Here is a 12,803-nt window from a genome sequence, read left to right as displayed (position 1 = left end):
CATTTTGCCCTGCATTTTCTTGTGGTAAGGAAGAAGGTGCATCACCGCCTGAAAGTAAAAAAATAAATAAATAAACTAAATAAATAAATAAATATATATATATATATTAGTCTTTATATTCTGTGTCCTCCCTGTTTTATTATGTCTGACACAAATCATATCATACGTAATGAGCTCTTACTGAACTGACAGACTACTAAGCTCTTAAGGTAAATTATGAAATTGGCCCAAAATCAGCACATCTACGAAAAAATATGAAAGTTTAAAACCTTACTCCTCACATTTTTTTTGACCTCTGCACTTCGTCTCTCTCCTCGGCAGCTTGCTCTGCATGGTCTTGTGGTAATGGCATAAGGTCATCACACTCTGAGAAAGCAAAATGAAACTGAATAAACACCATCATTATGTTTATCATCCAGTAGTAGTGAGAAACCTACCATTGCAGAAACATCCAATTTATCCTTGAGTAGAAGGGGGTATAATTCAGCAAGGAAAATACTAAAATTAGCAGGCCAAGTGAACTCCATGGCCAGTCTATTTATGGAGACAACAGAACACCATACATACTTCAGCTACTTGATTTTCCCCTGCCAGGTAAGAAGTTACATATACAGGTACTGGTCATAAAATTAGAATATCATTGAAAAGTTACCTTATTCCAGTAATTTAGTTGAAAATGTGAAACTCATATATTATATAGATGTATTAAACACAGAGTGATCTATTTTAAGCGTTTATTTCTTTTATTGTTGATGATTTTTAGCTAATGAAAACCCAAAATCAGTGTCTCGGAATATTAGAATATTATATAAGAGCAATTGGTACTTTCTGCAGTGTGGGCAGTGTGCTAAGTCCTGCTGGAAAATGAAATCCACATCTCCATAAAAATTGTGAGCACAGGGAAGCATGAATTACTGTAAGATGTTCTGGTAGACACTGCACTGACTTTGGACTTGATAATAAAACACAGTGGATCAACACCAGCAGACGACATGACTCTCATAATATATGAGTTTCACATTTTGAACTGAATTACTGGAATAAGGTAACTTTTCAATGATATTCTAATTTTATGACCAGCACCTGTAATCTAGTCAAGAAATAACCTGAATGAGGTTTCCAAACTTTCCCAAATATCTATCTTTGTCATAGTCACTACCAAGTTAATACGGCTCTACTACAGCATTTACATACAACGAACCTGTAATGCATGGTTATATAGCCCGTCCTAAAATACATGAAAATAGCCCGTCCTAAAATATTTCTTACAAAATTAGTTCAATATTACTGTTGCACTACACCATATGCTTGGTGCTTGATTTGATACTCACAAAGCAATGGGAACGAAACACGTAATTTACTAATTAATTCAATAAAATATAAGTCCCTATAGTGCAGACAATTTTACAACTGTAAATATAAAGCTGTCAAAAAACAGTCAACACTACCTCAGCTTTTAAATTTGTCCACACAATTTTTTTTACAAAACTAAAAGCACAGAAAAATGTATATTTAGTTTAATTTATTTGTTTACTTGTCTATTTATTACATACTGTGATGTCACATGTCAGGCTGTTATTAGTTTTAGAATAACGTTGTTCATGCACTTGCTTTGACTTTGATGCTTCTCTGGTGCTGCAAGTATGAGCTGCATGTATTGGAGAATAAGGTCTTCAGTCATCTGTGGAAAATACATTAATGTCTTTTACAGACACATTTTCCCGGATGCAACAGTCCCGAATGTCCCGAAACCATCCCAAACAAACTTTGATCTCGTTCCGTGAGCTATTTTTATCGTCCCCAAGACAACGGTGCATTTTTAGTCTGGAGCCATAATAATTACTTTTTGTGCACTCCATTCAAGGTAAATCAGAAGAATTCAATAATGCATGTTAAAATACATTTTTTGTTTAAGATGACATTGTTACTAAAATCAGGGTCAGACCTATGAAGAAAAAGTACTGAAGGCCTTGGAACATAAAACTATCCACAGCTGTAAAAAAGTTTTAAATATCTAATAAATTCTCTAATGAAACGAAGGGGGAAAAACTGAGATGTAAGCAGATACCTGTCATACAGCTTTCAGGTTCTTCCGAGTCGCTGTCCACTGTAACTTGCTCTGAGGTAGAAAGGAAAGGGAAAAGAGCATATAAATAAATTAGTTGCTAACCATACTCCAAGACACGTTTTAACCATGTTTTTCAAATTACATCAAAAGATGTCCTGAATTACATCAATGCTCTGGCCAAAAAAATAAATAAATAAATAAAATAAATGGAAAATCATGACCAAGAAAGACTAATTGTGTAGTGGACAGTACCATCAGGATCAATTCTGATTTCATCGAGATTCATCCCCTTGAATTCTGCCAAGCAGCCTTTCTCAAATGCTAGCAAAACTTTGCTCAGTTTAGCCAGTTGGAGGGTGCCTTCAGGTAAGCGGTAAAACTGCCGATGCACACGAATGTCATGGCCTAGAAAATCAGCCAACTGATCCATCTCCGCATTGCTGAGGTTTAACACTTCAGAGAGGGTTCCAATTTGTTTTCGTAACTTTGTAGATGTGAGTGTACTGGGATTTTTCACACCAGAATCCTTTGCAAATTCCCGGATGCAGTCTGAGCCTCGAAAGCAGGTCATTGCAAAAGCACTCCACATTTTCTTCGATTCTGAATGAGCAGGTCAAGTGATTCTTGCATTGTCGGCGTTACAAGAACAGCAACTTTTCGGCCTCTTTTGCCTCTGATCTCTATTCGTTGGAAGTGCTGACAGAGCTTCTTTTCAAGTTCTGAGAGGGCCAGGCAAACATCTGGATGAGGATCTGATGCATCTCTGGAAGTGTATGCAGACAAGGGCATGCGAGAAACTTCTCCTTCACGTCTCCGATTAAACAACATGATCTGTGTCAGTGTGACCTTTGCCAACTGTGACCAGTGCTGAGATGAAGGATCTGTTGAGAGCATTTTCCGGTAATACTGTTCTTGCTTATCAAGATACAAATGAAGACGTTTAACATCATCTGTGAAGGGAAGCAGCTGAGGGGAGTTCCATTTCGCTTCTTCCAATGTTCGACGAGCTGTACCTGAAATATACTCATGCCACCTGGAGCTATAGACTTTTTGGAAGCTGATGGCCGCTTCTGCAGTTGCTTTTTCTCCTTTTATTGTGGCAGTGCTTTCAACAAGCATAGCAATTCTGTTTAGGCTATGTCCAAGTTTCACTGCTAAACTTGGTGACTTTGTTGTCTTTGTTGTAACCAGCTGTGTGCTTCACTGCAGTGACTGTATGCATAAAGTTTTTAGGACAAATTAGATCTTTGATGCACTTAAGGGGTGTGACCTCTTGTGCACTCTTCAGGAGTCTTCCAAGCTCTCGCATCTTTTGACGGATGAATTCATGCATTTTAATCTGCGATCCGTACTTGTTGTACAGATGATTTCCAAACTCAATAATACATGGGTCATTCCTGACTGCAAGTGCTATGCCGTCTTGATTCATGGTACTCAGCAGCTTTCGAAGACCATCAGTTACACCTGGGGCAGGTGTTGCAGCAAAAGAGCACAAAGCCTGGACCCGGGTTTTTCCAGGTTTAGGTTTGGATTCAGAAGGCTTGAATTTGCAGACTTTAACATGTCGCCACAATGTTTTCCTTAGAAACAATCCCTGACAGTAAATACAGGGAAGAAAATCTTCACCATCTGAGAGTTGTTTTGGCAACTTGCGAGGGACCAGCTTTCCTTTGCCCGTTTTCAACACAACAGAATTGTGCTCAAAATTCCCTTTGTTACGCAGATACTCAAGTTGCATCCGTGTTTCTTTTGATCCCTTCGGGTGACTTAGTGCCTTTGCTACCTCCACCTCATTGGAATGCTTACGCTCCAGGTGTCTTGCGAGTTTGGAAGAAGCTAAGCCACAAAACAGGCAGTGCTGTTTTTTGTCATACATTCTTCCCCCATCACTCTTTTTGCGTACAGCAGGAATAAACACTGAGGAACTTTCTTGGTCAACAAAAGATGTGGAATCAGAATTAGCTGTTGTATCACAGCTGTGACAGTTCAGGGTATCATTACTAGTCTGAGGTTTGCTAGTTATGCTGTTTCTCCCAGTCTGAGTATTTGAGCTTCTGATACTGCTCAGATAAAGTGAGTTTGGTCTTCTACTACTGATCTGAACCGGAGAAGCAAGGGGTCTTCCTTTGCACTTCCTCAATGATACAACTGTGCTATCATCTGAACTATCTTCTGTGGAATCTGGAATATATTCTTCCTCACTCCCTTCACTGTAATCAGAGTGCTCTTCACTGCTGTCAACTCCCTCATCAGGACTCTTCCCTTTCAACTTAAAAAAACAAAATGACAATTTAATTAAATCCTGAACTATGTTGAGCTGCTTGTTGAAATGTGAAAACATAACATAACTGAGACTTACATGGCAACTTGGTCGTTTTCTTAGTGTTTTCCAAGTGTGCTCCAATTTTCTGACCTTAGTAGAATGTGTACCGTTGTCTTCCACACTGCTCTCACTGTCAAAAAGGTCATCTGAATACTCAGGAATGTTCTCGTTCATCTTAGAAAAACCAAAACAGTTCAGTCAAGGCACTCAAAATACTAACTGTTTCACCAAAAATAGGCTTGGACGACAATGTAAATTCAGACACACGATTAACATTAAAATTATCGCAATAAAGAATTTTAACAGTTGAGATTCTTCAAGTGGACTACAAAGGGCTTAAAAAAACAGGAAAAAAATGCACAAGGGTGACATTTAAATTAAGAATAAAAGTAAAATAATGGGAAGTATTCGGATATTCGTTCCTTGAGTAGGTATTCGTTTTTTAATTTTGGTATTCAGATATTCGTTTTTTTTCTCCTTTCCAGAGCTCCGCCTCACTCTAACCACTTCTGTTCTCGCGGATCCCGTCAGAATATCTTGCGACGCAGACAGAACTGAATTGTTTTTTGCGGGACCAGACGATGCGGAAGCAAATTAGCGCGGGGCAGGTGTGGCAGAAATGTGTATGTGGCGGGCTGACGCGGGATTAAATAAGCGATTTTTTTGCAGAGCGGTAACAGGACAAAAAAGAATGATGTCTGAACGCATTTCCTCTAATCTAATATAATTTAACATGGTTTAAGTATATAAAATGATTTCTAAACAAACAAAATATTTAATATTGAGTTTATAGCCCAAGTGCAAAAATACAAAATCAGTAAATCAGTAAACCCAAATAGCATTAACGCAGCTGCGCTTCTGCTCTGCTAACGCAGCGGTGAAGCCTGGTGTGAAAACTACTTAACTACACAACATAATGAGACATAATGCACTCCAGATATTCAGAACTTAAGTGAAATAAATGATACTGTACAGATATAATCTGTATCTAGTAGATATTTAATGAGAAATAGGAACAGTGTGAATTAAAAAAAAAAAGACGCCCATCACAGACTTCTGGAGCCTTGAGCCCGAACAGACAAGGAAAGGGGTGGGAAATGTTTTTTTTTTTTTTTCGGGGGCGGGGGACCATGGACAATTTTGCTGTGGATTAACGAAACGAATATTCACTCCCAATTACTGCAGAATATCCAGAGCTCAAAAAACGCTATTCGGGCCAGCCCTACTTTGCAGACCAGGTCCTATTATTTAAACATTTCCCCAAATGAGCTCTTTTAAATACATAAAGATAATTCATCCACAAGACTTCTAATTGTGTGAAAAAAAAATGGTCAGGCCTACCATAATGCTCTTTGTTCTTCTGAGAGTTGGTATTGACCCCTAAAGAAACGGTAAAGGCAAACGAAAAAATAAAAACATATGGACAGAAATTAGTTTTACTACAGCATGTTGGTTTAAACCTTTACTTAATGATCACTGACAAACCTTTTGTGGGTATTACTTCTTAAGCAGACAACAAAATAACTATTTTAATGTAAAGTTCTACCTAGACGTGGCCCCCACTATGTCAGACCTGACTGTATGTGTAACCAATACTAAACTTACTGACTTGTTTAAAAAGAGGAAAATATTACAAATTCATTTAAGCTCCTGAATTACATTAGTCATAAGGTGGCTTACACTGTAATTCAGAAATGAAGTCTGTGTGTTGTTCTGTGAGTGTACTATTTTAATCTAAATTTCTATTACTATATGGATATTAAAAATACCTTCAAGTGAGAAACAGCAGATCCAGCGCAGGTGACTGGCGCTGAATCTGAGTGGCTTAGTGTGTCTTTCCCCATCACAGTAGAAGTGTCCTCCTCATTGGCAGACTACAGGGATTTAAAACATCACACTAACATTTCAATAAACATCACAATACAGTCTTTAAAACACATACTTTCCTAAAGACTACATAATTATTCATTTCTAATAGCTCTACATTCACGAGTGATTAGTATTCTTGACCTGTAAACACACGTTTGTACTAACATTCTATCATCAGAAGAAATGTAATCTGCCTAAGCAAAATGAATATATTTACCCAAATTTAGGGACATCACACATTGCAACCACTTTTAGTGTTTCCATTTATTTCAAGCATGACAAAGCTTCATTAAAGTGTATTAATTTCCAAAAGGCAAAAGTTAGCATTCTAAGAACCAATGCTTAATTATAAAAATTAATATCAAATACTCTACAGACCTTCCTTCTCCAAGGCCAGTCACTTCCTCCGTAATCATAGGCTATTTCCTCTCCAGGCATTATGTCCCTCGTTGCAAAAAGGCAGAGATGTGGTCTTTCCTCAACAATTATCTTTTTCATTTTACAGTTGGGCTTCTTCATTCTCATCATTCACTAATCGGCCTAGGCTGTTATCTTCTCTTGTTACATCAATACTTCAGGGCGAAAAAAAAAGACAAAAACAAATTTTCTATATTCTATGCTTGTAATAAGAGCAACGCATTTACTTAGCAGGGGCACAACAATCAGCAAGCAGTAACAACACTTAAAATGCAGGGGTGGGTGACAAACATTGTTGATAAAAATATGATTCTGCTCACGTTAACTAACAATGACCAATGATGCATTAGTTAATATTGATATTGCAAAAACATCCAACATTGTGCCTTAGGCCTTATTACTCATCCCTACCGAAATCTAAGCTTTACTCAACATCATTTCATTTTAAATTATTAATGACAATTTAAGTCCTCCAGTTAAAGTGTAGACCAAATAAAAGACAAAATATCCTCTATAATAATGTCAAACTGAAATACTTACCACCACCATTTGTTCTGCCATAAGAAGTCAAACATATATACAGTACTTTTGGAGGAATTCCTTCTTCTCTCTGATTCAAGGGAGTCTATCAATTCTCCTCTGTATTCAACAATAAAATCACCTTTATTCAAATAAGTCAGGGCAAACACACCACGACCTGTCAAAGAAGTAAAAAAGAAAATCACATATGTTATTGCATCTGTCATACAGTGAGAAAATGTTAAGACAATGCAGAATATACGGTTTCATTTAAAATGCATCTTAGTGTGGAAAACCATATTTGTTTCTAACCGATACATCATTAAAATTTGTCCACATATTACATCATAATCTAGCTTCAGCACCTCACTTTGGGAGTGCCAGTTGAGCAAAATCAACCAAGATAATTATTCAGTTTCAAAGATTTGGATTCCAGGTGGTTCTCCTTATTTTCCAGCTTACTTTTTTCCTGTTCAACCTTAAATGGCAGTAAATTCAGCTACTTTTATGATGGAATAGGTGAGCCTGCACAAGAACCTAATTGAAATCCTTTTCTTAGGTTTTGGGCAGTCTGTATTAAGAGAGTTATGATTTATTGCTAAATTTGTTTGTTTGCACAACAGCCTTTTCCCCATTTTTGTTACTGCAACAATAAAATAAATTTTAAATTCATAATAAAATAACCGCCAAACCACATTTATCAGGAGATAACCACATAAAAAAATAAATCTGCTTTTAAACAGCTTTAGTTTTAGCTGCATACCCCCAAAACGGCTAACAAACTCCACCACAAGGTTAGACCAATCTTACCTTTATATGGGTTTATAAATTTATGCTCCAATACGCTCGTCTTGTCAGTGGCAGTGATGACATGTTGTCTTGCTTCCTCAAAGGGGTTCACCCTCCTGCGCCTCATTTTAACTTCTCCTCCTGAAACGGAGTATTTATAGCACAAATTTGATATATCAGACAGGGCACAATGAATAGTGAAAATATTCAATAAACAGGATGTTAAGACCACCTTCTACCAGGTTCTAATCAACATGTTTGTAAGCAGCAAAAGCATGTCTTCAATGCCTTACACTCCCTCCTCTCCATACTTTATCTCCTGTGCTGTGACTGCCTCACCTAAGCTACTCTAAAACTGAACATAAAAAAACTAACCAGAAACACAAACAAACACAAAAGACCTCAGTAGGGTTGTGACGATGGACGATATCATTGTCCATCGTCATTTATGACCCACCATCATGATGGATGGTAACCATCGCGATGCATCGCCCACTTTTTGTTTTTTCCAGAAACATGCACTGACCTTTAGAGCTCCTTCACCTAAAACTTTAGCAGGGATTGTACAGAAAATGATCAAATCAGGTATATAACTTATATGAATTAGAGTCAGGGATGAAAATTAAAATACCCTACTGCTTCTGCTACAAATTATATTATTACTATATTATTTATTATTATTCTATTATTATTAGGATATTATTATTTATACCTAGGTTATAGCTTGTCTTCGTTTTTTTCTGTATTAATTTTAAAAAATTCAGGTTATTCACGCAAATAGAATAAGCCTGCTCTTGTGCATCAGGAAACGTGTACAAAAGAAAATAAATTGTAATTTCTATTATTATTATTACAACAAACGAAAATAAACCCAAAATGTTGACAAAAACATAATCTAACGAATCTCAAAACATAGAAACAGAAAAAGTTAAAATGGTATTAATATAACAGTTTAACAGCTGGATCAAACAGTCAACGGATTTAGCGTCAATGGCGCGGCACCAACACAGCGCATCCTATTCATTTAAATAGAGAGAGCCGCTGCATGAGCACAGCCCTGCCCTCAGTTCAGCTGTGTGTGATAGGCAGAGAACAGCTGCCTTTCAACCACGGAGGAGAAGCTGAAAACGGATTTATAGAACTATAGATCACAGTGCTTAAAAATCTTAAACTTTTGATTGACTACACCTGTTGCTTTCCTTTGAATTAAAAAAATCTTTCTCTCAGATAAAGTTAATATATATTTCTTAAAGAAAAAAACTTGTCATTCTCAGGGACAGTCTTATTTTTCATGTTTAACTGTTATAGTAGGATAGAGTTCAGTTTGTTAAGGCTTTAATTGTTCTTATTTTGTACATGACTGTTCCTATTTTTTTTTATGTTGCACGTTGCAGTTTTAATAGTGCACACTGTTGCTACCAAAAAAAGCCACTAGATGACATTACATATATATCTTAATAAATAATAATAATAATAATAATAATAATAATACATAATACATTTAAGTTTTATGAGGCATTAAATAATAAAATGTAAAAATATAATAAAAAAAGAAAATCGAGAATCTAATCGCATCGTGACCCTCAAATCGAAAATAAAATCGAATTGAGGATTTAATTCGATTTGAGAATCGTGACACCCCTAGTGGCTGCAGAGCCAGTGACAATTAAATACCTTCCACACACCTGTAGCTGCCTTCCAAACACCTTCAGTAACATAGCTGCAGAGCCAGTGACAATTAACCCCTTACTGCAGATCCATTTTTTTGGTCATTTTCATGCGATTTGCACTACTATGCTATCACACTGGATATCTTAAGTTTTACATATAGACACTTGGGACAAAACAGTAATTCACTTTCAAGAGGGAATTTTCATTATTTAGGATCTATTTGAGAACATTAAATGCAGAGGAAAATGTAAAAAAAACAAAAAGCGCCTATTATATTTTGAGTTTATAGTGTGTGTATGGATGTTGGTGATGAATAGCCAATCATTCTCTACATTTCCTGGTTTATTAGGGTCTTGACAAACAAATTACAAAATTTGAAAACATTATTTTGACAGCCTGGGATTTTACACTGCATTATATATAAGGTGTCCACCAGGCGTCACCAAAGGCTTCAAAATCTCTCCAGAGCGCCCCAGTCTAATGCAGAGATTAATCTGTCTCTATAAAACAACATTTTAATATTTTTTTTGTTTCTTTGTGATAAAATAAATTAATGTAAGTCCATCTCAGGGTAATATTAATATTTTTTTGATGAAATGACACATAAAATCACATGTTTGCGCGCTGTGTGCGCTATGGAGTTTTAGCGTTTGGAGAGGGGTGTTTTTTTTGTGACAGCGCAACACGTGGTGACGGTTTGGCATGCCCCTCCCCCAGCCATTCGGAGACCAATCAGGGCAAATTACGTATCAGTGTTTTCGTCTAAGGGTGGACTATTGGTTGAAATAGGTGTCAATCACTTTTGTGACGCTGGAGAAAGGCTATGACCTGATTTGATTGGACAGCCCTGAACACCAGCGCGATCCAGCGCTCACGCCATTGGTTCAAAAGACGATCACTCAAGAAAAGTAGTGGATTGTAGACCAATAAAAACCACTGAATCTAGAAGAGGACACCCTTAGCTTTGTATTCACGTACAACTTTACGTGAAAACATTCCATTGTGTAGGCGCTGGGAGCTTGAGAATACGACGTTACAGCTGCGCTGAAACTAAACGCATGTTTTTGAGGAGCAGTGAGCAGGCAAATAAAGGACTTTATGGATATTTTTTCTGCGGTTCAGTGCTGTATTGTGGATGCTGTGATAGTAAGTGAATTTTCAATAATATAATATGATGTTATTTTATACACTAATATTATTTTATAAGGCTATTTTGTTGGGGAGGCGTGTTTCTCATGTAAACAATGTGAAAAAACAGGCTGTTTTCAGTTGGAGATTTCTGGCGACTGGATTCATGTAGATGGCTGTAAATTTGCATGCAGGTAGTTAAAGTAGTACTAATGAATATGAGAAGGTTAGTTGGTCGGTATGTTTAGAATATTTGACGCTTTTAAGCGTTCTAATTTACATAGTCAGAACGGGCCCGCCGGCGGGCCCGCTAGAGGGCGCTTCCACAAACCTGTAGCTGCCTTCCACACACCTTCAGTAACATAGCTGCAGAGCCAGTGACAATTAAATACCTTCCACACTCCTGTAGCTGCCTTCCACAACTTCAGTAACATAGCTGCAGAGGCAGTGATAATTAAATACCTTCCACGAACCTGTAGCTGCCTTCCACACACCTTCAGTAACATAGCTGCAGAGCTAGCGTTCAAAATTAAGCACTATATTACTAGACTGTGGACCTTACACCGCGTTAGCATCAAGCTAAAATGCTAACGGGGAAGTAAGATATAAAATCTGGGTTTCTGTGAGACAAACACGAACAGCGCGGCACTATAAAACCAATAACAGCACATATAACCTGATATTTGCGAACAAATGCACTTATTTAAGCTATAAAGAGCTTTAGAGTTAAGCTAAACTCACCTTAGTCTTCCGAAGTGTGGACAGCTCGCCCGTAGATCCTCTTTCGCGCCACAGGAGGGAATTATGGGAGGTGTAGTTTCCAATTCCTATTCGTACCATTCAAAATATAAAGAAGAAAACTACAGTCGCCATTTTAGCTCCAGGTTTTACTTAAGGGGTTAAGCTAGAAGTATGACTATAACTATAATTAATACAATATAAATGCACCAGATAAACACAAATTGAGTCTATTCTACCGAACAAATAAACATTAAACACTTTATAGTGCTGTTGGTTAAAACAGTATGCTTATCTCAGCAGTGTTATTAGCTTACTAACTACCATAGCATAGCTTAGCATTGCATATCAACAGCTACAACTATCAAAGATAATTACGTTAATTAAAGCTAGCGATATTTAAATACCTTCCACACACCTTCTGCAGAGCCAGTATTAATAACAAAATATACCTCCACACACCTTCAGTAGCTAACCCACAGAGCTAAAAGGTCAAAATTAAATTAAGCACTATATTACTAGACTGTGGGCCTTACACTGCGTTAGCATCAAGCTAAAAATGCTAACGGGGTAGTTTCCAACTCTAACCTGATATTTGCGAACAAATGCACTTATTTAAGCTATAAAGAGCTTTAGAGTTAAGCTAAACTCACCTTAGTCTTCCGAAGTGTGGACAGCTCGCCCGTAGATCCTCTTTCGCCCGTAGATCCTCTTTCGCCCGTAGATCCTCTTTCGCGCCACAGGAGGGAATTATGGGAGGTGTAGTTTCTAATTCCTATTCGTTCCATTCAAAATATAACGAAGAAAACTACAGCCGCCATTTTAGCTCCAGGTTTAGCTTACGGGGCTAATCTAAAGCTATACGTACGATAGTATGATATAATACAATATAAATGCACCAGATAAACACAATTTGAGTCTATTCTACCGAATATATCAACATTAAACACTTTGTAGTGCTGTTGGTTAAAACAGTATGCTTATCTCAGCAGTGTTATTAGCTTACTAACTAGTTACCACAGCATAGCTTAGCAATAGCTACAACTATCAAAGATAATTAATTTAAAAACACATTATAGTTAAACATTTACACATAAGTTCACCCTATTATTACATATTACAATTTATTTGTTGTACATTTTTTTCTGTTTTAACTTGTTAGAATACAGTGCATATTTCAGTAAAATACATAAAAAATACATACAATAATATGATTTTTATATTATTGTAAACTGAAAAATATGCCCGTTTGCTTTCTTACTTTAAATTTTTATGTTGAAA

The 12,803-nt window shown here is 36.8% G+C and overlaps 1 long non-coding RNA gene across 1 annotated transcript; it reads right to left on the bottom strand.

The window, feature by feature from the left end:
- Positions 1–282: 282 nt before the first annotated feature.
- LOC125786860 (uncharacterized) lies at positions 283–4,524 on the bottom strand. The gene is made up of 3 exons (XR_007428855.1): positions 4,428–4,524; positions 2,069–2,119; positions 283–366 (listed from the first exon to the last, which is right to left on the bottom strand). It is a non-coding gene; the product is annotated as an uncharacterized LOC125786860 (long non-coding RNA).
- Positions 4,525–12,803: the final 8,279 nt, after the last annotated feature.

Source organism: Astyanax mexicanus, chromosome 22, assembly GCF_023375975.1.
Source record: "Astyanax mexicanus isolate ESR-SI-001 chromosome 22, AstMex3_surface, whole genome shotgun sequence".
Taxonomy (NCBI): Eukaryota; Metazoa; Chordata; class Actinopteri; order Characiformes; family Acestrorhamphidae; genus Astyanax; species Astyanax mexicanus.
Note: the sequence above shows the minus strand (reverse complement) of the source record. Positions and strands in the feature narration are given on the sequence as shown.